At 39.4% G+C, this 27,289-nt stretch overlaps 1 long non-coding RNA gene across 1 annotated transcript; it reads left to right on the top strand.

Annotated features, from left to right (window-relative positions):
* The first annotated feature begins 1,287 nt into the window (after nt 1-1,287).
* LOC137664443 (uncharacterized) lies at nt 1,288-27,289 on the top strand. Its single transcript, XR_011048313.1, has 4 exons — nt 1,288-1,360; nt 2,028-2,123; nt 25,835-25,915; nt 27,189-27,289. It is a non-coding gene; the product is annotated as an uncharacterized lncRNA (long non-coding RNA).

Below are 27,289 nucleotides of genomic sequence, written 5' to 3'. Positions count from 1 at the left end.
GGCTTAATTGCAGACCATGCTTTTAATCACCAGCAACACTGAGGATGTGTTACTCATTAGATACTTAGAGTTTCTACCTTAATTTAGGTAGCCTGATGACTGAGTGAGGGAGAGGACCGGGAGCATAGGAGGGGCCAGCACAGCCTGTGGGCATACCTGCTGGCAGAGGGCATGGGGGTTTGGGCACAGCACGGCGGGGGGAAGGCTGTTTCCCCCACCCTGGGAAGGAAGCACCGAGGCAGGTGGGCTCCTCACCTCAGCCCAAGGGAGGCTGGGGTCTGGTGGCTGCCATGTGGTGGGCAGGGGCCAGGCTGCTGCCGCCTTTCCTGCCTCAGCCCCCGCTTCTCCCAGCTAAAGCTTTGCCACGCTGATTTACAACTCCCTCCGAGTGACTGGGAAGGAGTTATAGCCTCTTGTATTACACGGTGCCTTCTCTGTTATTCTTACTGCACGCCACAGATTTATGACGGCTTTTAAGCCAGGCAGCACGTAAAGAAATATGATCTTAACAAAATAGAGAAGGGACCAAAGGAGGTCAGAGCGTGGGAGCTGAACACTATACAGTGATCCAGGATTTCCTTTTATTTACTGCTCACACCTTTTCAATCTCAAGTGGATTTTGGCTGTCTCAGGCGGCCCTACCCAATGGCTGGGGAGGAGTCTGTAATCCACTGAGCCGAGACGCTTTGGCGTCGGCGGATGTCTTTTATTAGGATTTAGCACGCGTAGGAAATCCCAAAATACCGTTGGTGAATTAAATGAACTTTAGACACAGAGTGCCAGACAGACACATAGCATCAGGGTAGGTAGGAATCCCACATTCATCCGAACAGGTTTTCTGTCTCGTGCCATCTCTTAGTATGGCACCAACCTCTGCTTTTCTAGGTTAAATACGTCCTGCAGAGCTCCTCTGCTTTTGGTGCTGAAGGAAAATAACTTGTGATAGTCTTTCATACGGAAGTGGAGCAAAAGCTATGCCTGATTTCGTCAATATGATGGTGTGAGGAGGAAAGCAATGCTGTAAGTAATTCTACTTTGTGGCATTATTTACATATATTCATCAATTATTCCAAAACTGTGGCACATAGGAAAAACACAGGCACTGCCCTTACTCTGCAGATGGATAACATGACACCCGCAGCACAAGCAGGATGACACGAGCACAAGGGCAGAGCTGCACGGAGTCACCTGCAGGACCATGGTCTGCATTAAACATTCTACATCAAGATGCAAAGCGAAACAGCTGGCAAGAGGGAGGAAAGCTGTAATTACAGCCAACAAATGACTCCTGAGCCAACACCTACTGCTGAGGCCCTGGTCTTGAAACAGAAGCCAGGAACAGGAGCTTTTTCCCTCCTAGGTGAGTTCCGTAATCCCCTCCAGCTACAGTATCATTCCCTTCATCAATCAGGCAAGCTCTGGTGTGCTCCTTTTCGCTCAGATTTATTATCATTATTTCTCTATCTAAGGAAAGCGATTTGTCTCCCTTCTGGTTACAGCCTAGGGCTATAGCAAGGCTCCCATGGCATGTTTTTTTTGGTGTTTTTTTGGGGGGGGTTTCTTTTTTTTTGAAAGGCATCCAACAGTCCAAATAATAGTCCATCTGCTCTTCTAAGCTTGCAGAGCAACATACCCTCCAATTCTCCAGCTGCTTGGCGCTGGTCACGCTGTAAGCCCTTTCTAAAGCAAGGAAAGTTAAAGCAAGTCGTGCCTTGGATTAGTCTTTGGTAATTTCACTGGCCACTAGTCCACACCTGAAGCACCTTCTCTTTGGAAGTTTGGACTCTCATGAGATGTAAGATAGACATCAGAACTGATGGTCAACACAAAACTGCCTCCCTGGGGTCTTCTGCAGACAAATTTGTTTACCTGAATGTAGAGGTGACTCAAGTTTCTAAAGTTAGCAGCACCTCTTTAGTTTTCAACATGAAATATCTTTAAAGACAAGTATAGCGGTTATTGGAAATAATTGTCTGAGGTTTGTTACACTGCTCAGTTACCCACCACCACTGCCATTTCTTCCCCAGGTGTAGTGCCTCAACGCCTGGGGCTTTGCCCTAGAAGGTCACAGCTGTGGATCTTCTGAGATACATGGTCTCCTCCAAAATGGCATCCAAAGAAGGGTGAGTGATGTAACTTTGCTGGAAAGGGAGATGGGTGCCTTCCCACTAACCTCGGGATCCATGTGTTCCCAGCTGTCTATTTGCCAACTGATTACTGAATTTCTCATGCTTATTTCCTCACAGTATGTACTGTTTATGATGACATGAAAAACAATCTCTTTTTGAAATATTAACACTACAGTATGTGTTTAAGAGTAACATCTAAATCAATCCTTGTGTATTTTGAATATGCTATACCACTCACGACATATGGCAAGACCTCGTACAATATGAACATGCTACCTCCTTTTTTTTTTCCCAATGTTGTTTTGATGACTTACCTCATCAGAAGATGCTACGTATTTGCTAAGTGGTTGTCCTCAGCTTAGTCTTTGATTATTGATGATGTGGAGAAGGTGAGCAGGGAGCAACTGCATCCTGCCTGATGCAGTAAGAGACCTAAGGAATGGCAGATTCAAAATGATCAAAAAGGGATGCTTTTTCCCAAGCTATTATGGTTAAACAGTGGAGATCTTTTCTGTTGAGTGTACCATGGTGCCCTTGGCAGCTCAAAGAGCACTAAGAGTGATAGACGTATGTGGATGACCACAGCAGATGTAGCACTCCTGTCTCAGCTAAGGATGGATTCTTGGAAGGACGGAGTCTAATTTTATGAAGGGACTTTTTCACTTAAGTTTAAAAGTTGTGAAAGGTTTTTCTTACAGTAGGAGCACTGGCTTGGAAGAGTTTCAGCAAGAAGCTGCCACAGTACTAAGCTTGCTTTCATTTAGGTGGTTTTCTCTTTGATGTGCTTGCTCTGCAGAAGTGACTTGGCTTGAAAAGAAAATTGTGGAGATAAACATGGTGAAGATAAATCTCAAAGCTGCTGGATTTGTGTGTGTCCCCCACTTTGGCCAGGGGTAGACTTCCAACTGAAAGCAGTCTCGAGTTGATAGCAGACTTTGCTAGGGGTGAAAGTTAGTAATTTTTGCATTATGTTTTACTGCCTTTATAATATAATGTACTTGGCCTACGCAAGAGTCATGAAGATGTTCCTCAGATTCTGTTCTTTCTGTCAGGAGCCTCTTGTTCTTGCACTTAATTTGTGCACTCAATTATAACCATTCCAGTGGGACACATAACTCGGATTTTACGGTAGAATGGAAGTATAATGTCATAGCTTAAACTGTATTGCACTTCTTGCTGGGCTGTGTTATGCATATTTAAAGAAAGGTCAAAATACTGCACTGCCATAGAAAGGGGCACATGATGTCTTTATCTGTAAAACATAATACTCTATGCTTAAATACCAAGACTTACTGTAAGTCTAAGGGCACAAAACCTGAAGTTTTATTTGGCATGGCTAGGATAAGTTGTAACAACTGTCAGATACTGGTTAACTGTCAAACAGTAGATGAGGGACTGAACCTTTTGCACTTGCTGTTGCTTTACGCTTAACAGTTTCAGGTGAACACAGCCTCTTGTTTCCTACGCAATCGAAGACTCAAATATAGACCGTACTCCTGATAAAGTAATACCAGAAATTACTGATCAGTTCTAAACTTTGAAAATGTTCATTCTTCTTTTGGTGGCAAATCTAGATCCAGCTTTTATATGTGGAAAAAACCAAAAACTCTTAAATACAGCTTTAGTTTTCTACTTCATAGCTACAAGCAGAACATACCCATGAATCAATAACGAAGGCCTCTAAACGCTCTTCTGGCTCTATAGAGTACTTAATCTCAACCAGGGGCTGTAATAAACCACAACTCCCTAGCTGCAATAAATGCTGCAGACTCCAGAGCCAAGCAAAAAGTTTAATTAAAGTAAACTGATATATATAAATCTGCTGATGCAATCTCTCACTCATGCATCTGAAATATATATAGGCCTCTTCCTGGAGACACTGGATGATTTAGACTTCAATTTCACTTAAGAAGCCTCTCAACTAATACTATCCAGCGAGTGTCTGTGCACACACTACAAAAAGACTTTCTGTTAACTAAATGCATTGATCTCCCATTGCCTTACATGCCTAGCCTATCAGCTGTTGAGTTATTTGCCTAATTTAAGAGACTCGGCAACATTTTCCTGTGCTCTAAACAGCCAGGCATCTCTGAGCTTTGAGAAGGAACTGCATTTGGCAGTTAATGGGTATGACAGCACTAGTGCAATAGATCGTGTTTTGGCTTTAAGTAAGCTTGGCAACTTTGAGGAAATGTCTCGCTGATGTTTTAGCACCAGACAAGCTCTGCTCACATTAGCAACATTAGACAAGCTGTTCTATAAACATTTAATGAAATGCAATTTCTTGTTGATTGTGTCCTAAGTCTATCCTAGCATTACAGACTTCAGCCTGAACTCGCCCTTTCTCCCTCTGTACCCCCATGCACTTTAGCTGTTTGCTGGACATGATGCTGTAAGCTCCATAGTTGATTCACAGAAAAGTCTGGGTTAGATGGTAACTCTGGAGATCATCTGGTCCAAATTGCTGTTGAAAGCAGCACCTTAGATTAGGTTATCGAGGGCATTGGCAAGCAAAGTCTTGAATATTTCCATCAAAAATGGTCCCACTGCTTCTCTGGGAAGCCTATTGCAATACTCAATTGTTCTCTGGCTGAATAATTAATTTTTTCTTATATCCAGAAGGAATTTCCCCGAAAGCAACTTGTGCCCACAGCTTCTTGTTTTGCCACCGGGAATCCTTTTGAAGACAGTATCTCCATCTTCTCTACAACTACCTTCTTAGGGTCTTAGAGAAACTGACTAGATCCATCCGGACCCTTTTCTTCTCTAGGCTGAACAAATCCACTTCCTTTAGCCTTTCTTCATATGCCAGGTTCTCCAACCCTCTAATCATCTTGGTGGCTCTCCAATGGACCCTCTCCAGTTTTTCAGTGTCTTGAGCTGGGGGCCCAAAAGTGGACATTAAACTCCATGCATAGCCTAACAAGTCCTGAGTAGAGTTACATATACATTGACTGGTCTAATTAGTATGTTCATGCAGACACTGGCAGTTTGTGTGACTTTGAACCAACAATATTTTGATGCTGATTTTTCTGAACCTGGAAAAGGAGGAGGTTGACAACTGTCATGGGACTTGGGAATAATACAAGAGTTAGTTGTTTTTGCTTTCTCAGAAAATAAAAATCCTTTTTCCTCAGAAAATAAAAATATGTAAAAAGTATATGTGACATTAATGAGTTCTGGCATAAAATATATTAAAGCAATATTCAAGAGGCAAAACAGCTTCTGACACAATATGAAATAACAGTTCTAACTAGCTCTCAAAAATTAGAGGCCATGTATATTGGGGACCAAATCACAATGCCTTATATCTTTGAGCAAAAATTAATCTATTAATCTCATTTTATTTATAGTGGTCTTTGTTGATTTACATCCATACGGTGTTTTGGCTGTTATGCACTCTATTGATGCATTGCTAAACAAGAGTGAACTATGGAGTCTTCATAGCCAAAACTTTTCTTGCATTCTTGAGGAAACACAGTTATGTATCTGTTGCCAATATGTACCTGATTAGATCAATAAAGATAAGTCTTGCATTCATAGATGTATTAGGAGACCTCCAGAAGATTATTGAATTAGGGATATCCTAACCAGCTATTGTTAAACCAAAAGAGGCAACTGCATTTTGTATTAAGGGGAGGCTTTTAAAACAAAAACAAAAAAACACACTACAACACAAACCCACTAGAATATCTGTTCATTAACTGAAGCTCTGTTTACTGCAGTAGTGATCACACAAATGAAAGCAACCGAAGTGACAGTCTGCAGTTAAAATATCTATCTTTACCTGTGCTTCAAGGTTGTTTTCATATGGAATAGTAAATTTCCAAATGTGTGGAATAAAAGAATAAAAGACTTCAGCTTAAAACATCTAAAACTCAGCTTGGAAATACAGAATGAATTTCTTTCTGTACCAAAACAAGTTCAGAACCACAGATTAACTCACTCCTGTTGCAAGATACAAATACAAAGACGAGACCTCAAAAAAGACCCAAACCAAAGCAAAACAAAAAAACCTGAATACCAGTTATTTCATCAAAACATAGGCCTTAAAGCAAATTTTGGCTTTTTCATCTTACTTATTTTGTCTATTTCATCTTATTCATGGCAGTTGTCCTGCCATGAGCAGGGTGATATGGAGAGTAAAGCAGGGGGAAATGAGTTCAGATTATATAATAAGAAATCCCAATATTCAAAGCATAGTAATATGCTGTAAAATACAAAATTTAATGGAAATTCTTGGGAGAAAATTCTGCTTGTCTCTTACATTCCTTCTGATTGAACAATAGAGTAAATGTACTAAAGTATTTTATTTACTGATTGATTGATTTTTAAGTTTACATTATCTAACATAGACTAACTACATGACAGGAGTTCCTGAAAAGCAGAATAAGGTCTGGATATGCACTATTGGATTGGTGTTTGTAATTAATGCCCTGAAATGTGTCCAGCCGGATGCTAAATCAAGTTTTTAGTGGGCTAAAAGTACTGCAAGCCAAGATAAGGTTGAAAGCCAAAAGATGATACTTGTCCATTTTCTCCTAAAGGAGGAGGGAATCCTGAAAATGGAAAAAAAGAAGCAGGAGGGAGGATGTAGGGAATGACTCAACAGGTGATGAAAATGTAATAGATTGTATACAAGCAACATGATCAGGTTGGAAAAATAATTAGTTGAGCTGCAGGATGGCAAAACGAACCTGTAGTGAAAGAAGTTGGCTTAGTCAGGAGACAGAAATCTGATGCTGGAGAGAGTCTGAAGCTGAGCCTGATCAATCCGATTTGAGTTTTCAAAATGCAAATTCCTCATGCAGAACAGGACATCATTAGCCTAAAATAACTCCATTTGAATTGGTCTTCAAACTGAGAGTTTGTCTCCAACAATATCTGAACTCTTGTGTGTGTGAGATTCTGCAAGCCAAGCAAGAGCCAGAAGGATCTCCTGCAATTCAATATTCAGCAGCTGTTGAAGCTTTTAAGTCCCGAATGTGCAAGAGGGAGTCATGGAAAAAAGAGTCAGGGGAAAAGAGATTTTTAGAAGCACTGTTATTGACTTGCAGGTGTAAATGTCCACTGAAGATTGAAGTAAGTACGGGGGAACTGGCAGAGAGGACTTGGAGAGAAACACAGAAGCTGCTGAGAAAGATAATGTTTCAACACTGTCGAAATTGTCAGTATGTGTATTAAAGATGGCAAGGATGAAAAATGAAATACTGAATTGATATAACACATCAAGCTGAAATAAACTTGATCTGAAGAGAGGCTGGAGAAAGATCGGACTGGGGCATCAGTGATCACAGCAGGGATGGGCAAGTATTTTATCTCTAGATGCATCAGAAATATAAAATGAGGACTTCAACTTCCAAACACGGGGAATCTGGGTTAGAGCTTCAGCTGCTAGACTCATCTGAGATTCTGGGAGATGCACGTGAAGCTCCCTGGCAAAAGGCAGAAACTGAGACACCTAAAATATTAGGAAATTTTATTTAAGAAAATCCATAATGAAGCAGTAGAAATTATAAAGAAAAGCATTGAAACTTTACTTATGGCTTACCAACCCCCAATACGCATCTGTCTTAACATCTTCCTTCCTCACTTGGTACTTATTTGACATGTTTTCCATGTACAATAGTGCCTTTATACAAAGTTTCAGCTCTTTTGCAGCAAGTGTTACTGACTTAATATAAAGCTGCTCTTTGAAAGAGGACTTACTTTCCCTTTTGGCACTTCTAAATATTTCTGTTTCAACTTTGTGCTACTTTCCCCCCAAGACCTGAGTTGCAGAGCTGCTTCCTTCAGTCCCTGGTGGAGGCCTATTTGTACTGGCTTTGATGTAAGCAGTAAGCTGCTTGGTTTAATTTTAACTTTTCAGGGGAAGAGTTTATTCACAAATGAATTACACAGCATGAAATCTTAAAAGCTGCAGTTAGATGCTCATGGGAAAAATGCATAATGAGTTTGGTTGGGAAAAATGTTACAGAATTGATGTTCTCCCTGTCTAAAAGACAATGCGCTTTCATGAAGAGAGAGTGGGCAAGATGAAAAAGACAAGCTTCGACACTGACAAGGAAGGGGCTGCAGAGTGACGTTTGATGTGCCTGTTAGGTGAACTTCATGTGCAGACTGGAATCAGAAACACTGCACAGGGAGAACAAAAATCCCTGATTTCCAAATAACTCGTCCAGAACATAGACTGCTGAACTGACCACCTTGTTTTTGGGATGTTTAGCAATGCTCTGCACTGTAGCGAGATACCGAATACCTTGTAAGCATTACGGTCAATTTTTGTCTCATCTTTTAACTCTCTGTGGTCATTTGTTTAGTACACATCATGTTCTAGAGTGGTGATAAAATCTTATGCTTGAGGTTGGGTAGCTCCTACAAGTAGCGTGTCCTTGGTCCTTAGGAGGCCGCAAACCTCACTGAAACTTGTAGACATCACAGCTCCTTTCATCCATTTTGTGTATTGAAAGCTGAAGTAGTAGATGCAACCATGACAGCTGCAAATCAGTATGGCAATACTGGGGTAGGTTGTGAGCTGAAGCCTCAAAAATAGACCTCCTGACTCTGAAAGCAGATGTGGGAGCCAGGTCCTTGTTTTGGTGAAGTGAGTGTGTCCAAGATAAAAGCCAGAAGTAGAAATGCAAGCAGAGAGGTGTTTTTGGGAAAACAGCACTTCGAGTACATTCTTTGTAAATAAATAGGATTATATATTAAAAAATATAAGTACAAGTTGTACCTTTATCAGTTAGTCTTCCCAATGGAAATAACATGCAAGATTTTGAAAGCTGATTAACTGCTGGGGCTAAAGAGAATAAACTCTGACAGTCTCACAAAAATCAAAAAGACCAAAATCTTAAGTAAGAGCTGGATGTTTACTAAAAATATTTAAAGTAACAGCAGGTAGCTTCCCAAAATGAGCTTACAGGTGGCATAGAACTGGGGAGATGATAAAACCTTTTGGGGCAGCTACACAGTGTCTGGGCAAATTAGGAAGCCCAGATGCAATGTTGCCAGTTCAGAAAAACAAGATGGATAGATAAAGCCACCAGCTAGCTGGCTGCCACTGATCAGAAAATGTCCGAAGAACTATGGAAGAGCAAAAAACTTTTGGCTCACACCAGCAGAGAGAAACTGCAGCAACAAGGAACTTGCAAAAGGAAATTAAAAGATTGACGAGAAATTAAAAGCTGTCAAGATTCCTTGATATGGAACCATGGGTACTTCCAGTATTTCAAATTTTCTTTTACTTTGGATAAAGATGCTAGTGTTTATAGACCCAAAAATGAGTGCCATAAGAGAGAGTGGAAGGTTATTACTGTAAAAGTCTACATTTTCTAGAGACACAGCATCAGTCAAGACTCTATAGAGTGATTCTGCTGCCCCTGCTTTGGGAACAATAAACTAGAATAAACCTAAAACATAAAGAGGTGGAGGAGGGATAGGAAGGTTGAAAGTGATTGCTTTGCCTTAAAATAACTAGGAAAGGCAAATATTAGCTGTAGAGGAAAATGTCTTACTTCAGCACATAGGTCAAAAACCTTCCCTGAAGTTATAATCCCTGCCTCACTATCAGCCAGATTTTCTCCATAAAGGAAAACTCAGTAGTTCAAGCACCGCAGGTGTATGAAAAACGTCACCAATTTTACATTGGATGATTTTTTCAAAATCGTTCCATAAAGTCACTGTAATTAAGCTCATCAATGCTCTAAATGCCTGGGATGAGTAGGAGTACTGAAGCCAGATAAAATCCAAGAAGGATGGAGACACTGCGTTTCCGTGCTTGCAAAACCCAGCCCCAACCCACCAGGTGGTGGCAGGAGAAGCTTTTGTGGCTGGTCACCACGTACAATTTTCTTACTCTCTCTTATAGGGTGTAGAGCAACAGGAGATGATGTATTAGGTTTCATTAGAGGCATTTATGAAGAGAAATCACATTGGGCCTGAATCTAGCGTTGAAAAATTGCATAATGTCTCCATGGGTTGCAAGAAAACATGGAAGAAAGTACAATTTGTGGGAGCCGCAATAATGTGACAGCTTTTTCTGGGAAGGCTGCAAAGACACGTAAAATACAGTAATGCAAACAAGGACAGTGTAATTAATTTGCTTAATAGATACAACAAAGCAACACAAGATAAGCAAACAAGATATCTTGGTGTGGTGCAAGAGGCGAGATTTGACAGCCTGTGAAGCAAGAACGAATATCTCAAATTGTGGTGGGTTTTTTTGTGAAAAGCTATGCTTGAAGGAGGTTCTCAGAAGTGACTAGATCGAAGCATTAGGAAATAAGTCTGTTAAAAAAAAATCTTGATTTGTGATTATAGAACAGGGTTAGTAATATATTGCAGTGAGGCAGAGGGGGAAAAAGCAATGTATGTGCCCAGGAGTCAGCCTCCAGAAGAGCGTGGACTGCGAGGAGGGGTGGGTTTCTGCCAGAGAAGCCGTAGCCATGGTCTGACTGAGGCGTGAGGGGATGGCTGTTTTGCCAAGACCACACAAGGGGAAACCTGTGGTGTGGGCACCCAGCAGAAGGGCTGCTTACCTCTTAGCCCCATTTAAGATTTTGAGGACTTCAGTGAGACATAGGTATGATGCCAACCACAGGCTGGCCGAGCACACATGTATGTGCTTTACCTCCCACGCAGAGGTTTGGGTCTGCCAGTGACACGAGAGCTTGAAACCCTCTGGACTCCCAGCTCTCAGCCAGTGCTGACACCTCTGCATGCTGCGTCACCTCTCCTTCTACATCCCCTAAAGAAAAAGACCCAAATACACCTGCAGCTGCAAGGGTTTCTCAATGTTATCCTGCTGGTAACACACAAGGAACATCCTCATCCACCATAAATTGTGTTCAAACTAATATAAATATTTGTTAATCTAGGACCGTTTTAAAGCTGTGTTACAGCTTTACCTGTAGTTCTCATTAAGCAACACTGCAGCTTGTATCTGCAATAACATCTAAACCAGTCATTTTTCCGGAACATCTGTGTTCAGCTGGAGGAGGAGGGAGGGAGGTGTATAGTTTTACTGATACAACCATGCAGCTAAAGCACATTTCTGCCTCTGAAAGTTAGAGGAATGACAGTCCTCTGCCAGCCCATGACCTCTGGATTGGCACATATGGACTTTATCATGTGGAGCAGTCAGCTACAAATTGAGAAAAAATTATTTTTTGTCCTGTGAACGATGCTAGCCACAGAATTACGCCATTATTTCTTTCTTCAACTACTTTTCTGGTTCAGTTCCAGTTCAACTCCGCCTCGGCATAATCCCAGCCAGGCTGAATAGGAATTTCATCTGAAACAAAATCTCTGCTGGTTCAATGCCCCTTTCTTGTTGTGATACACGTATTATCTAGGAATTAGAATGCAATTAAGATTGATGAGTACGAAGTTTATTTTCTGACTTTTTGTGACTGTCGTAGTTGTATCTGTTCCAACCTCTAAGTCTTCATGGCTATTGGAGCAAAAATGAGGGATGATCAGAATATGTGTTCTATGTAAGCAAGATATGACATCAGAAAGACACTAAACAACCCCTGCAAGCCACTATCAACTTTGAACCCAAAATGCTCCAATCTGGACTGAAACTCTGTCACTTGAACCTCCCTCTACCGAGGTCAGAATTGATTTTGAAATTCCAAGATGAGATGAACCCCAGTTTCAACTTACAAAAAATAAATTTAATTTTTCAACCACCATCCTGTCATGTCAACAAAACTGGGAACAAATTATCAATTACTAAAACTAATGAAGTGTCTTTTTAACTGGAAGAGGCCAATTTGTGTTTGCCCAAGGATTTTTATACAACTTTGCAGCACTATGCTATATATGATTTGAACACTGTATTTCTAAATGAAATAGTTTCAAAGTGCTCACTTTTCATATGCATGTTTTGCTGCAAGAGAGAATGAACTGTAATGTTGATTTCCTCTCAGCTGTCTCTCAAGTTCCCTTATATATATATACACACACACACACACATATATGTACATATATACATAGTGGAGCATAAATGCTCGGTACATTAATGAAATGCCTAAGTTGTAACAACCTATATATGTAAATTTGACCACCAAGTCTACAGTGGAGAATCTCTTCCCCATAACACTTCTTGGCATTTAACACTACTTGCAAAGTTAGTGAATAAATTCTCACAAAATACTGTGGTGAAGAGGTAGGTATTATTACTACTGTTATTAATACGCTCTTTCTTATACAGTGAAACAGGGCAGAAAGAATTCAGTTCAATTGACCTGTATTACGGGTGTTACAGCATAGAGAGATCCAACACAAAATTCTTCCCCTCTTCCAAATCCTTTAGACCTTGAAACCTTTCTGCATATAGTAATATTTAGCAAAGCCTATGATTTCGTACTATCATCTGACTCCTGGGTCGCCTATACTATTGACACAGTAAGCTTCTTGGTGGACTGAGAAACAAATAGCCAACTGTATCACAATATTTTTGGTGTAAATCATCATGCAGAGCATTGCTGTTACTTCGGGAGGACTGCAGAGTATTTTGGACTTAGGTAAATTACAACCATGAGCTTCTTGTGTGCCAACTAAAACAGCACAAAAAAATATATTCCCTCCACGCCTAGCAGTTGCAAGGCTTTCACGAGAGAAAAACGCAGCAATCTAACTATAAATAGCAACTCAACTAAAATTAGATAGAACTGGCAGGCTCTCGTCTATGAATGGGAGCACTGTTAATATGCTCATCAGGTACTGGAAGGGCTCCAAATCTGACAAGGCATGCTACGGCGCAAACTTTCTGTGCCTGGAAAAATGAGCAGAAAAGGCTGAATGAATAGGGCTGGGGATGTTTTCATAGCTGGATAATAATGTCAGAGACTGCCTGACGATGCTGATTAAATTTAAAGGAGATACTGCAAGTAGGGGTATTTCTCCATATTCCTTATTGCTTTGCTTTTTTTATGCTAACAGAAAACAGCATTAAATCCAATGAATAAAGAAACATAGGAAATCATTTAGGGGAAAATTAATGCCGAGATACTCAGCAAAGTTAAACCAAGCTAGGTAACGGTGTAAATTTAAAGTATGTAACTGCTTTTGGATGGTTTCATTCAGAAATGGTTAAGGCTTCTCTACACTCCTACAAGGTTAAAATATGAATTGATGGTAGACCAGGTACTCAGTACTAATCTGCTGCCTGCAGATTCCCTGCTATGGAAACACCAAAAATACTGTTTGGCTTTCTCCAGTTCAAAATAGACCTTATAGCATAGAAAAGTGCCATTATGGTCACAAGACGGTAGAGAAACTTCAACTGAACAGATGATACATGCTGACCTTCTTTCTACACGTAGCACCATTGAAAGACAATCACTTCTGCACCTGCTATCAATCAGCCTACGCTTCCATATACAGCTTTTTTTTTCCCTAAAAAAAAATTAAGTTACCTCATACAAAGGCACCTTGAGGGCACGCTGTATTTCCACAAGGCAAGTCAGAGCAAAGTAGCTGATGAATTGTGAATTTACTTTGAGCATGAATTAAGTTAAGGTAATTATGGCCAGCTGACTCCTAAATGAGTGGCCGTAGAGAAATTACATATACTCAAGTTATATTCACTTTAAATTCATATCTTTTTTTGTTAATTCACTTTGACATCTTGTGCAGGACAAACCATTGGGTATCTTGGGCTCGTGCCAAAGCACCTTGAAGATAAGGAAGGAGATTTTGAAGTAGTCTCAACAGACAGAGGAAAAGTCTGATTCTCAGAGGCTTCTAGATGAAAAATATTACAGAAAGTTTTCCATTAAATAGAAAACATATAAATGGCTCAAACATTAAAGGATGTTTAAATATAACTATGATAATTTCACATTTTTTAATGAGAAACATTAAAATTAAACAATTTAGTACTTGGGTCTATGCCCTTCTCAAATCAGCGCTTGTCAGCCATAAGGAAAACGTAAATTTACCCCTATTATGTCCCAATTAATCTGATCATTTAAACGGACTAAAATATTGCTATCATGGCTGTTTTTACAGAAATAGTATCTTCATATAGCTGTAATGACTTGTTTTTAATGTACAAAATGATTTGATTCGTACATAATTTCATTTTCATTCTGGCTTCAGGAAATAAGCATAAGTTATTCTAACTCCAACTCAAAAAATAAGGGCCCTTTGAAATTGATATTGCTCCAGCGCTCCTGCAGATTTGTCACCATCATGTTAAAAAGACTGTCTCAATGGTCTGAAGGCTTCACAAAGCTGTAATGAGAATTAGGTTTAACCTCAGCTTACAGATAATGTTTTTGGCTTAGGATAAAGTTTGCGTAAACTAGCGCTTTTAAATTTAATCCTACGGGGGTTAAAAACAAGACTGTTGTTTCTCATGGAGGGGATTTAATATTTGGATTAACCACTTGATTAGAAAGGTTATGACCTTTGTTTATGGAATAGCTTCTGTATTTTTAGCCCAATAGGAATGAAAGCTTTGATGTATAGAGTGCTGATAGTGAAGTCTGTATTTTCACTGGGGAAATGTTTTGTGTCAGCTGAGGAGAAGGAATGAAGTCTAATGAGGGTCCAAATGTGCTTGTTGAATAACCGTGTGTGCACAGAGGGGAAACAACCAAAGCGACAAACTTACCAAAAATTTCCTATATGAAGATATAAAACCTGTTAGAATATTGCTGTATTTCTTTTGGAAAACTTCTTTTTGGAAGAACACGTACACATTTCTTAAACAGAGTAATAAACTCTGAAGAGTCAAGAATAAAAGTTTTAGAAACAAAAATATCCTGGATTCTGAACTGGGATCTCAATAGAAAAGATTATGAAACAAAAACTAACAAAGCAACTAATGAAAGTTCAGGTTCCACTTCACAATTCCAGCTTACTCTAGAACCGCTTTTTCTTCCCCTTCCCAAATCCCTCACTTCTTCCACATCATGTACGCTTTGCAGTTGTTCCTGAGACAGCTGCCACTAGAGGTCAGATGTCACTCTCTTTAATGACATTAATAACCATTAGTGCTGTACAGTTTGAAAACAACATCACTGCAAGCTGCCTAAAATTCTTCTCTTTCTTATTTCTTTATACACAGATATAAATACAGATGTGATTGACACCCTTTAGAAATCAGAACACTTAAAATTTAGTTAGAATTTTGTGTAAGAAATTTGTAGAGCTTGATTTCCATTGAAAGCCCGTGTCTGTGTAATTTGTGCCTGTCTCAGTTTGATATCCTCAAAAAACCAAACTAACGTAAACTATTAAGTTTTTTATCAGTCTTCCTGGAACTGCCACTTGGTAAAATTGGGGAGGCGGGGGGGATGTTGTAATGTGCTATGTACAAAGGTGAAATTTCCCAACACGCAAATGAACGTTCATTGATTTGAGTTATTGCTCTACCAAAAATAATAGAGGAGCTAGAGGAAGTTTGTACATTAGCAATGGTGATAAAAGTAATTGTTAGATGTGGGATTTGTACTTTTTGGATTGTGTACAGCAGCTTTTTTACAGTAATTTTTACCAGCCCGAAGTAGATGAATACGCTTCTCATTTGGTGACGGATACTCCTGTCCCTTGCATTTAGACTGAGTTCTGGTAGGTGAACAGTGAGATGGTGTGGACCTAGCAACATAGACCCCACAGTCTGACTTAAACCAAAATTGCCAGAGGGATATTAGATTCAAAGAATTCAAGTCCTCACAAATTACGTAAAAATTGGCAACTGAATAGTCAAAAGCAATGCAGCCTTTTTCATTTAAAAAAAAAAAACAAAAAAAACCAAAAACAACAACAAAAAAAAAAGCAGAAGCCACCTGGAGATGGTAATTTCCTGGAGTTACAGTTCCCAAGAGCGCAGAGGGAAGAAAAGGAATGCAAGAGGGGTTTTTAAATTGCAGAAACTGAATCAAGACATTAAATTCAGGATCTAAATATGTGCAGACCGTATCCTAAAATTCTTTATGTTGGGGCACATTAGTCTCCCCTCTTTCCAAGAGACAGGTACGCTCAATTTTTCTTCTAGGGGTTATGATTCAGGGAAGTGCATCGTAGGCTCATAACATCTTTCAGGATCTGGCCCAATATGAAAAACTGCAGACTATCAGAGAGAGATTGTTGCTTTCTCTGCTACAAAAGTATATTTGATAGTTTCAGAAGAAAGAATAAAAATCACAAAGCTTTGAGTAGGAGTCAAATGGACTAGGAATGAGGAAGAACTGTGGTGCTACAAGTTTATTTCGATTTTGTGAGGGGTTAGGTTTTGGCAGGGGGATTTTTGGTAGTAGAAGTAAATCTTTTTGTCCTTGTTCAAAGAACAAATGGATATTCTTATAAGCAGCAGAATAGAAAAAGGGTGCGAGTCATTTTATGTCCAGGTTTTTTCTAGTCTCCTCACCTTGTTTTTAACATGGCTTGATGCAATGTAATCACCAGTACAAAAGTCCACGGTTACTCAATGTCCGTTTACTTCATGCAAATATTTTTGTTATGATAGAATCATTATTTTAGAGGATGGCACAATTGTCCTGTTACTATTTTAAACCAGCCGCTGGTAATACGAAACTATTCACAGAGTACTGTACAATACTACTTTATGGTTTGCTAAAACTGGATTTAGGGTTTACTTTAGTGGTTTTGATGGCTACATTGCTTAGATTCTGCTGTCTGTGCCATAAAGCTTTGTCTGCTTCTGAGAATGCTCTCAGAAGAGAGACTACAATGTTTTGTTGGAAACGTCATGTAAATATGTTGAATGTCAAAAAGTCATTCTAAAATATCACCTGTTACATCAAACTCCCACTGATTTGTCATCAGGCCTGACATCTCTACAATATATACTGTGCTTGGGTTTTACTGGGTTTTTTTTAAATAGTAAATTTTCCCAGCTTCACGTGCACCTTGGTATATCCTGAACTTATAGCAAGAGACGTTTATCCTTGTGGACAACTTTTCAATTAATTTCTTAACAGTGCCAACATCTTCTCTGTATCCAAGTGTGAAACCAGTTAAGAAGAGAAAAGTCACTTTTCTTTCTGTACTATGAATTTGGCAAAAAGCCACCTTATTTATGGTGCCAGGACAAGGAAGCTAGTAATAATACATACAAGACTATGAAAGAACTGTAGCTGTTACACCGCAGTTAAACCCAGTCCATGTGATAGATAAGCATAACAAATTCAACTGGAAAGAGGCATCCCTAAAAGTTGTGAGTTTCTGAAAAGCAGCAGAAGGTAAAGCCTAGTGAATAGCAGGCAAAGAGAAGCTATATAGCCTAAATAAGAGAGTATTCATAGCTCCTGTTTTGTGCAGATGCTAGATGCTTTGGAGAGTATGGCAACGTGCTTACAGCAGTACATTACAACACAGTTTCTTTTGGGGTGCTGTAGAAGTAATTTCCATTCGTGCTGTAGGGCTGAAAAAGATGTCTTTACAGACCCATTCAGGCTTCAGTTTGCATCGTCTCTTGTGGCATCCGAGAATGGTTTTGCCTGAAGTTAACACAAAAGTTTTTTTGTTTTTTTTTTTTAATTATTCCATACATACAGTCCTTGTAAAACCTGCAGTAGCTAAATTAGCTTTGACTAATATTTAGAGGAATGGCTTGAACAACTCCTGAGTACAACCTGTCAGTGTTCTCGGTGAGCCCTGCTGTTTTCTGCAGGGCTGAATTCTTAAAAACAATTTTATGATGATGACCACACACTGATGATACACTTCTGAGTGTGAGCAGTGCAAGGTTTCTGTGCATGCTGGCAAACAGGAAGAATAACTTTGTTAACACTAGATTATTGTGCTTCGTAAAGCTAAGCCACTGCAGATAGTTATTCTTTTTTTTTTTTTTTTGAAAAGCAAAGCTTTTAAAATCCATTTAATGCTAGAAAGGTTAGTATAAAGCAATGTGTTCTCTGCTTCTGCCTTCATCTCTCTATAAGTTCTGGCACAGTTTTTTGGAGGCATGTCAATAACAGCTGAGTATATAAAAGAAATAAATGCATCCATATATGTTACCCCTGAGACAGGGATTATAACTTTGTTATGTGGTCTGCATGAGAACTGACCTCCCATCAGCTGCCTTATAGGGTGTAGTTTTGCTGTGTTGACCACTGGTACTTTTTGATAATGATACGGAAGACGAGAATGTAACTTTGCTATTTGTTGGGGTTTTTTTAAAATAACTTTCTGGTTTTGTCCCTCTTTTACACTGGTGAATGTGGCAAAGCAAAAATAATCACAACACTTTTATCTCACAGAACCCCTTAAAAATGAGATAAAACCCAGTCATTTTGCCCAAGTGCACAAGGGTATGGGGTGGACAGGTTGCATGGTACTAACAGAGACTAAAGGGCAGGAGTGTCAACAGCCATCCTGCCTGCAGGCTCCACTCAAAGTTCTTCACTGTTAAGAAAGTACAATTTGAAGGTCTCTGTTTCATCCCTCCATGATGTTTTTGCATCGGGTAGGTCTCAGCAGTACATTCATTTTGCTTTGTTTTTATACCAGCTTCCCACTGCTCAGCCTCAATCTGAATACCCCCCTTAAAAATCGATGAAGCATGCTAAGTCCAAAGCAGCGTTAACAAAACATATGTGCCACGTCAAACTTTCATTGCAACCTTTATTATGACCCTTGTGTTCCTCTGCTCTTCCTGGGTGTTATCTCCTGCTGTAGCATAAGCTCCTCTGGGAGGAGCTATCCCTTTATTTGCTATAAAGCACTCTGCTCTCCCATGATGAATAAAAAATAACAACGGTGGGTTACAGTATGCATGGCATGAAGGACGTGACTGCCAAGAACGAAGGCTTGATCCTGGTGTTCCACAAAAAGAACAGCTCAGTGTTCTTAGCACATTGCTCCAAGTGATTAATCCAGCAAATAAAGGTGGAGGGTTTTTTTTCCTAAGGCACACGAATATTTTTTTAAAAATAAGTTTTAGTTCTGCTGGAGCAACAAAGCCTTTAAATTGAATTACCTAATTTTTATGAGCCCTGTGATTACTTGTGATCAGGAATGGAAAAACAATATAAAATAGCAGACTACTGTATGAAACACATTTGCTCGATAATCTTTTTGGTATCCAGGACCTTATCAGAAACCTCGTATCAGGTATAGGCTGCTCTGGGTACAGCTTGTTGTTTCTCGCTGGAATGGTATCCAGTTCATCTATCCAAATTCAGAAAGCTGCACACAGATGTATAGCATTCAGTATAGATTGTCATACATTTGTATTATCAAACTTCTCTTTTAATGAAGGGTTTGTCCCTTCGCTACAGAGTAACTCTACCTGGAGGCTGTTTAGCGAACAGCCTTGCTGGATTCGTGCCTGTTGGACGCTATTTAACATTGTTTACAGAAGAGAAAAGCAGGGCCACCAGATTAGCAAGCAAATCTAAAACTGATTGCAAAGTACATTCTCCATTAGTACAATACACATCTTTAAAATTTATGGGCACGAGTGGTTATCTGAGAAAAACATGAAATCAACCATAATTTACCCAAAGACAGCCTGACTTTCATGAACCACAGGGTCAAATAAAATGTGAATACCTTCCAGAAGAAAACACTGTAGCTAGGTCTCAAAGGTAACTAAAATCTGACCAGATTAATTTAACATCTGTAAGTATATTTTATATCAAAGCATCATTAGTGTAATATATATACCAGCTGTAAAGTTTCTGTTTCTGGAGTGAAAAAAACAATTTAAGAGCTAGAAACAGAAAAAATAATGAAAAAGTGTTAGTTGTTCCAACTGGCCTCTTCTAGGAATCACAGAGTTTACAAAAAATCAGCTTTGTATTAATATTTTATATTTAATCAGAGAATAATTGGATTTGGATTAAGTACATTTTGATTCCAGTATTCCACTCCAATTTTTTAAATGTATAGTTCACCTTTATTTACTTAATAATACATATTTTCTGGTATATAGTTCATGCGATGGATAGTGGGATAATGAATGATTCAAGTCTTTGTCTCTTCTCTGAGAGCAAATTAAAGTTGCTAAACTGTCTTAGGATCTTTAGCTATGTATAGGTGAAGAGCACTCTAGAAAGCCAAGTGAAGTGATAAGATTTTGCCCCAAAGAACTGAATACTCAGGTAAAAAGGAGCAAGAATTCCAGTATAGTTACGTTGATAGCAGTCAATGAAGAGTTGGCTAATTAAAAAAATAAAAAAAGTTTGCAAAAGAAATGGAATATCCAAAGCGAGTGGCCTTTATCACCTTCTTCCAAGGTGTCGTTTAACAAACAACTGAACTGACGTAACACCTTATAGCTGCAAGGGGGAAGATCTCGCTTCCTTCTGCCCTCTTCTGAGGTCCTCTCCTTGCCCTTGTGCCTGCTCTGGTGTTTGGTGGCTCCTAGCTGGGTCAACTCAACGCAACTCAACTCACTAACCTACAGAAAACTATCCAGTCTTTTTGGCAGGTTAGTGAGTCAAATTTTGATTCACTAAGGGGTTTGAAAAACACCAAAGCCCAAAGAAGGTAAACAGTGGAGCACGTGCCTGAAGGAAGGGGTAGGACAAGGGAATGGGATTTTCTGTTTTCAGCAATGCTGAGCAGCTACATCGACACTATCCCAACCAGAACACCACATCATACAGTTCTGTAGCCTGCGACACTTCGGTTTGAGGATCTCTTCCTGACTCAGTTTCCAGTCTTAAAATTAGGCTATGGCATTACCCTTTATAAGAAAAAAAAGATGCATTTTTAATTTCTGTTGTAATTAGAGCTTTACTGGGTCAAAAAAAAAGGCTTGAGTTTGTTTTTACTTACACCGAAGCACTTGTCTTAGAGCACAATAATATGTAATAGTTAATCTAACTGTAAAATCTGAAGTGGAGAGACGACACTTGTAATTCTACTACCAGGTAATTAGGTGATGTCAGCACACTCACACCTTTGGTTAATCTAGGCTCATTTACTCCATAATAACATAACAGTGCCTTGCCTTCACCACATTTTTTCAGTCACCAGTCTGGACATTAAACAAACATTTGTAATGCTGAGCGCCAGGATAAACAGCAAATATTTTGTGTTCTTTATCAAATATTTGCAGAGTTACGCACAGATGAATTAGGTAATCAAAGAAACTGGAATCAGGTAGCATGTCTCAAAACGGATGCGAAACTCTATGATATAGCTCTAATTAAACACTCTTGAATGATGCTTCTTGTGGAACGGCATCGGTGATCCACTTGGTCCTGTCATCCGTGTTTCCCAGCTATGGCTGTCGAAGCAGGGACCCCAGACAAGAAGTGTATGCAAACTCTGAGAGGTAGGCAGCTGGCAGGAGACCAGCTCTTGGGTATTTGCTGCTTTACGTTCAACCGTTACGAATTTCGTCTGCCAGTTTCTAGAGCTAAATATAGCAGCAGGCTGTGTGTTACCTCAAGCCATAAACAGGAGGTAAAAAGGGAGAAAGGAAGGGAATTAATATATGCAAAATTAATAATAATTTTAAAAAATGGGGGAAGCCCTTTAAAACAGCTCAATTAAAAACTAAACATCTGGTGACACTAGTATGCAAAAAAGCAGACTTCAAAGGTCTGCTGCTCATAGAAGTCCTTGCTGTTGCCTTTTTTAAACCATATATCCAGATTTTTATTCTGGCTCTCACTGCATTTGGGGGTGAGTGAAATGAGCTGAGAAAAGGTTTCTTTGTGTATTTTTTTTTTAACTGGCAAGACATCAGCTCAGGGATTATTATGAGAAAAAAAATGTTTGGAAAAAATGCTGAATATTGCAGTTATTATAGGAAAGCTTTGGAAAACATGCTGAATTTGCATCCAGCACTGAACGCAACAATTTTTATTTCTTGCAAGTTCAGTATCAAATGATTTCCATGAGATTTTCAGAAGTGAATGAAGCATTTCAGGCATGGTTTCACTAAAGAGGGACAGGTTTAGCTGCACAAGGATCTGTCATGTGCGATTTTGTTTACTTCTGCCTGTTTGCTAACCTCCAATTTCAGTGAGTCACAGTATTTTTACTACCATGCTATCCATTCCATAGGCTTTAACACACTCCTCCACTTAATTATTAACAAAGTCCAAAGGTATCCACCCCTCTCCCACACAGATCTTCCAGCTAAACACAGCTCCACAATCTCTTCTTATTTAAAAGTGTTCTTTATGGTTTGGATAAATACAGTGTTAGCAGCTGATGCTTTTGTGTTGCTGAAATGACGTCCTTTCCCAGTTCCCCAAGCTCAGAAGCCTTTCAATGTTACGACTCCTGCTGCTGCTTACATTCCTCATGTCCAAACAACCGGGACTTGCCCGTGCTCCAGTCATACAGACATCTTCTGGCTTGGCTCCTCATGATCCCGTAGAAAATCACCTTCTTTTCCAGGATTTTCCTTATAGCCGCCTTCTACCTAAAGCGAGCCCTTTCGTCCCTTTCCTTATCCCTCAGATAACTCGCTACAGTCATCTTCTCTGTTTCTTTGGCCAGGCTCAACTGTGGTTTGATGCCAGGCTGATTTCCAAGGTAATGCAGATGGAAGGAATTCAGCCAGCGCTCCTCCATTGCAGCACACCACCTCTCCAGGACATGGGAGGTGTTCCATGAATTAGATCAGGAAATCATTTTTATTTCCTGCTGCTCTTTTTTATTAGTTTTCAGCGGAACAGGTCCCCTGATCTGGTTCACTGCACAGCCCTGCAAAGAGCTGGAGTTGGGAAAATTGAAGGGTGGTGCAGTATTACACAAGGACAAAAAAAAGTTGGAACTGGGTGTCAGGATGTTTCTGAGGCCACAGGATCAGAAAACTGTAGCCGTTCTGCTACCGGCCTGAGATGAGCCTTCCCTCAATTTCTAGCAAACTTGTTAATATGTCTAATAGCCCAGTAAATCTGCATGTGTGTTCAAATCTCATCCAACCTCCCTCTTCTGTTTACTTTCTGTGTTATTTAATGTCTTGCTTGCAAATTGTTTTATCAAACACTTTAAACAATTCTTGAAGTACAGTCTTGCTTTTAAAAAAATCTAGCTAGGACTTAGTTATAAGCAGTTCATACTAACGCAACAAAGCTGACCAGTGTAAAGAACAGGGAGAAATACTTGAATGAGCACATGGACAGACAAAGTGTGAAGGAAAAACTGGTACCTGAAAAGCATGAGCCCAGCTGTAGGTGTGCAGCTTTTGTTTAAAAATCTGACTTGCAGATACGCAGTGATTGAGCAAAGAGCCCAGAAATTAAATATATGATTGTTCTTCATAGAAGGCAGTTCAAGCATATGCCTAGTGTATCAGTTGCGAATGCTGGAAAAGACTGGGTGTAGCACAGTGAGTGTTAGTCATGGCCTGGAAACAGGGTAGGAAAACAATTCAAGCTGAATAGTTACTCAGCTAATTGCTTTGAGTAAGTCTCAGATTTACACACACTAGAACCCAAACTCAAAATTTTTACTTTATAGTACGAGACAAATACTTGCCTTTTCTCCAGGGAGGAAAAAAATGTACTAGAGGCTTTCTAAAACTGCGTTTGCAGCAGTACAAGCAAACAGGGGAAGAAAGTGCTTGCATTAAGGATCTTGGAGGTCTGCAAAACTGTGATTCAATGAGCTCTGGAAAATGCACTGGACTGGATACAAAGCACCGGTGCTGTGTGGTGCGTATCCTACCTGCTCGCCACGTGCTATCACTCTGCAAGCAGCACGCAACCTGTGCTTTCCCTTTAATTGCCTCACTTAAACAAAAAACAAAACAGCTTACTTTAAACTCACCTTCAAAAGCCACCGGACTTTGCACCAAAGCAAATATACATGCACATGATTCACACTGACTCTCCTTGGGTGCTCTAGCACTAACACAGCTTTTAAAATCACTGCAGCTGCTTGCTAAATAAACGTGCTTACACCTTTGGTGCATGAAGAACTTGGTCTGAATTGTACATATTTAGTATGGAGGCAAACATAAGTTCCAACTTCAGTTTTAATTTCTGCAGTTGGCCTGAGTTATTTACAAAGAGATGAGATCATGGCAAGCTGACGTTTACATGGTAATTCCTTCTTAAAATCTGCATAAAACATGAGCAAAGGCGCAGAAACTACTGAAGCTTAGATTAAAGCTACAACTAAAGCCAGAAAAGGATAAATAAGTGTTGGTCAAAGTATGCTGGGAGAATTTACCAGTTACAGTGTAAACTAATCTAGGCATGCAAAGGAATACATACATGCTACAGAAGTATACAGGAGGACACATTTTAAAGAAAACCAAGCAGAAGTTGCTAATAATTGCATCAAGAAACACATTCCACCATACATTCTTTCTTGCTTTTTTGTTCTAATACGTCTTGCTAATATACAAGCTCTTCAGGGAAAGGGCCGATTTGCTGCATGATTATTAAGGGACAGTAGGGAGAGCACAGGGTATTACGGGAAAGAAGGGCTGGGAATTGGAAGCACACGTCAGAGATGGGTACGGAGTTGACGTAAATAGTGAAGAGACTTGAGAGGGACAGTAAAAGCTTTAGCTGGAGAGGGGGAAGAATGGAGGCTGTAAAAGATGTTGCAATAGTCAACTAATGAATAAGGTATGAATCACAGTTGTGGTGGTGATGACGGGGAGAGATTTTTAAAGATGTCTCTCGGGAAGAGAATCTCAGTGAGATAGATAAAACACCAAATGTGAAACCAAGATTGGGGGAAAAGGGGTAACAAAGACTTCATTGAGCTAACAGAGCAAAAGTCGGAAGAAGTGAGAAGCCTGGATAAGAAAAGAAACTCTTTCTTTGAAATGGGAAACATTCAAAGAGTATTAGTAGAAATAGTATTTCAGTAAAAATAGTATTTCAATAGAAATAGAGGGATTGATAAATTAAACTGCATTAAGCAATTAAATTAAGAATTAATTAAATTGAGTGCATCTATTACCAAGGATAATAGGAAAAAAACTTACATATGGGAGGAAACTGTTATCCCTTCAGTGACACATCATGGCAAGTACCATGTGCATCAAAGGAAGGAGCAAAGAAACATGGTAACAGAATACCAAAACTTCTCCCTAGTTCAAGATACCGAGCAGTGATTTCTTTTCTAAAATTGTGTGATTTTATTATACTAAGTCTAACTGATATTTTAGCAGTTCTCAGAGACAATAAAACCATAAATAAATCTGCTAAATCCTGCTGAATCTGGTAATACAGTGTCCAGTACAAAAATAAATGTATAGAAAAGGAATCTTACACCGGAGAAAGAAATGATACAGATAAGAAGGTAGGGGGGATTTGGAAAAGAACAGCACAGTGGAGTTTTAAGAGTAATTGCTTACCCCCATAAAGCGTTTTCAAGTTGATACTTTCCCCTATGGTTCCTTCATATCCTGCAGAAGGCTCAAGTGTGGGCTTCCCCATGGAAAAAGAGGGGGGGGAGTGTGTGCTGTTTTCAGTTCACTGTTACTGTGTGCATCCTGCATTACTGTAAGAAAGGTGCTTGCTCACTGCTAATAGTTTTTCTTTAAAGAACTTTTTTATTAAAATGGAGAAATGAAACAGACTGACAGTAATAAGGGGGGGGAGAACTGTCACATTAAAAAAATGTTAATTCCACAATTCTCAACATTGCTGCCAATAAAACAGCTATCCATAGCGACGATGACAGCACCAGCATAAAAAGAATATTGGTTATTGAAGAAATTCTAAACATTTTGGGTTAAGAAGGGATAATTGATAAGTTTAAAGCGCCATCATCTTATACATAACTGTTCTTAGTCTTTTTGACACAGAAAGAGACGTACAGGCTTCTGGAATGTTTGATCTCGACACTCTGACAAATAATGGATTATTTCACTAGTAAGTAAAGAGTAATGAGCAAAGTCACTTTCAAATATGGATAGAAATGATCTGAATGACAGAGTCCATACCTTACATTGATGAGATGGCATGGTAAACATCTCTAATGAAAATTGAATGTAAGTAACAACATTACTCGCTTATTTTGTTGGGAAATAAAATCTCATCTTAGATTTTAAAAAAATATATACCCAATGTCTAAATAGTTTGGTGGAACGTGAGACTTGTGTAAACCTGTAACCTGCATTCTGGTTCCATCCAAAACCTATAATATTAAAATGAGGCAGATGAGCCTCATATGATTTATCTTAAAACATTTTCATTTATCATCTTTCGTCTCAGAGCTTTGCTCTAATCCAGCAGAGAGACGTGCATCTAAAAACTGCCCTAAAACCAACAACAAAGCAAAGTAGCACAGACATTTCCGTAACAAGACTGCTATGCTGGGACAGAGCTTCATAATGAAAGTTCAGGACGGATAAATCTCACATTTTTCTCCTCTGTTTCACCAGTTTGCTTGGTGGTTGTTTTTTTTTTTAAGCAGGTTGATTTGGTGAGAGAGAACTGCTCTTTTAACAATAATTTGCATACTGTGTATGCATGTAACCCACGTATTAACTTCAATAAATCAGATGTAATCATCTCCTGTTCATTATCACATGGGACTTTTGGCTTTGACTTATTTTGACCAGGCACAAATGGGCAGGATTCAGCATGCACAAAATTATACGCAAAAAGTCTTAAATTACACTTGAATGGTTTTCTATACGTCTGTTAGTGACCTCTGTTCATAAAACTTGCTGTCTTGCAACGGTCTGGTCACTTTTGTTCTTTTAAGAAGAGTATAATATTAAAATAATTTTCATTTAGTACATGTTGGTTCAGTAAAACTTCAGTAGTTGCACAAAAACAGAACCACACGTATGCTATTTCAGCTTATAAAATGCTGGCTATGATGCTTGGTCTCTGCAGTTCCCATTCAAATAACCTCAATGGGAAGGCTCTTATTTTACTTATTATATCGACTTTGTCAGGAAAGTCTTTCATGATGACCCAGCAAAAACGAGGCACATTTGTCTGTTAAAAATCTCTATCATCAGATCAGCAAGAGAAACCACAGCAAATATTTGAGCGTGGGGTCAGCCCACTTCCTGCGTTTCACCAGTAGTTGGAGGAGGTGGCGAAGGCGCTGCCAAGTTTTGCTGGTATAGTCCGTTTCCTAAACTTCTGAATGAGTCTGTGCTGACTTGGATCTGCTCATCTGCTTCCACAGAATTGTTATGAGACTCTCCGTATCTGGGCTTTAAATAAACGGAAAGGTGCTTTTGTTTTGCAAATGAAAACATTTTGTGACAGAAATGCTGCATGTGACCA

This window comes from Nyctibius grandis, chromosome 5 (assembly GCF_013368605.1).
Source record: "Nyctibius grandis isolate bNycGra1 chromosome 5, bNycGra1.pri, whole genome shotgun sequence".
In the NCBI taxonomy this organism is placed as follows: Eukaryota; Metazoa; Chordata; class Aves; order Nyctibiiformes; family Nyctibiidae; genus Nyctibius; species Nyctibius grandis.
Note: the sequence above shows the minus strand (reverse complement) of the source record. Positions and strands in the feature narration are given on the sequence as shown.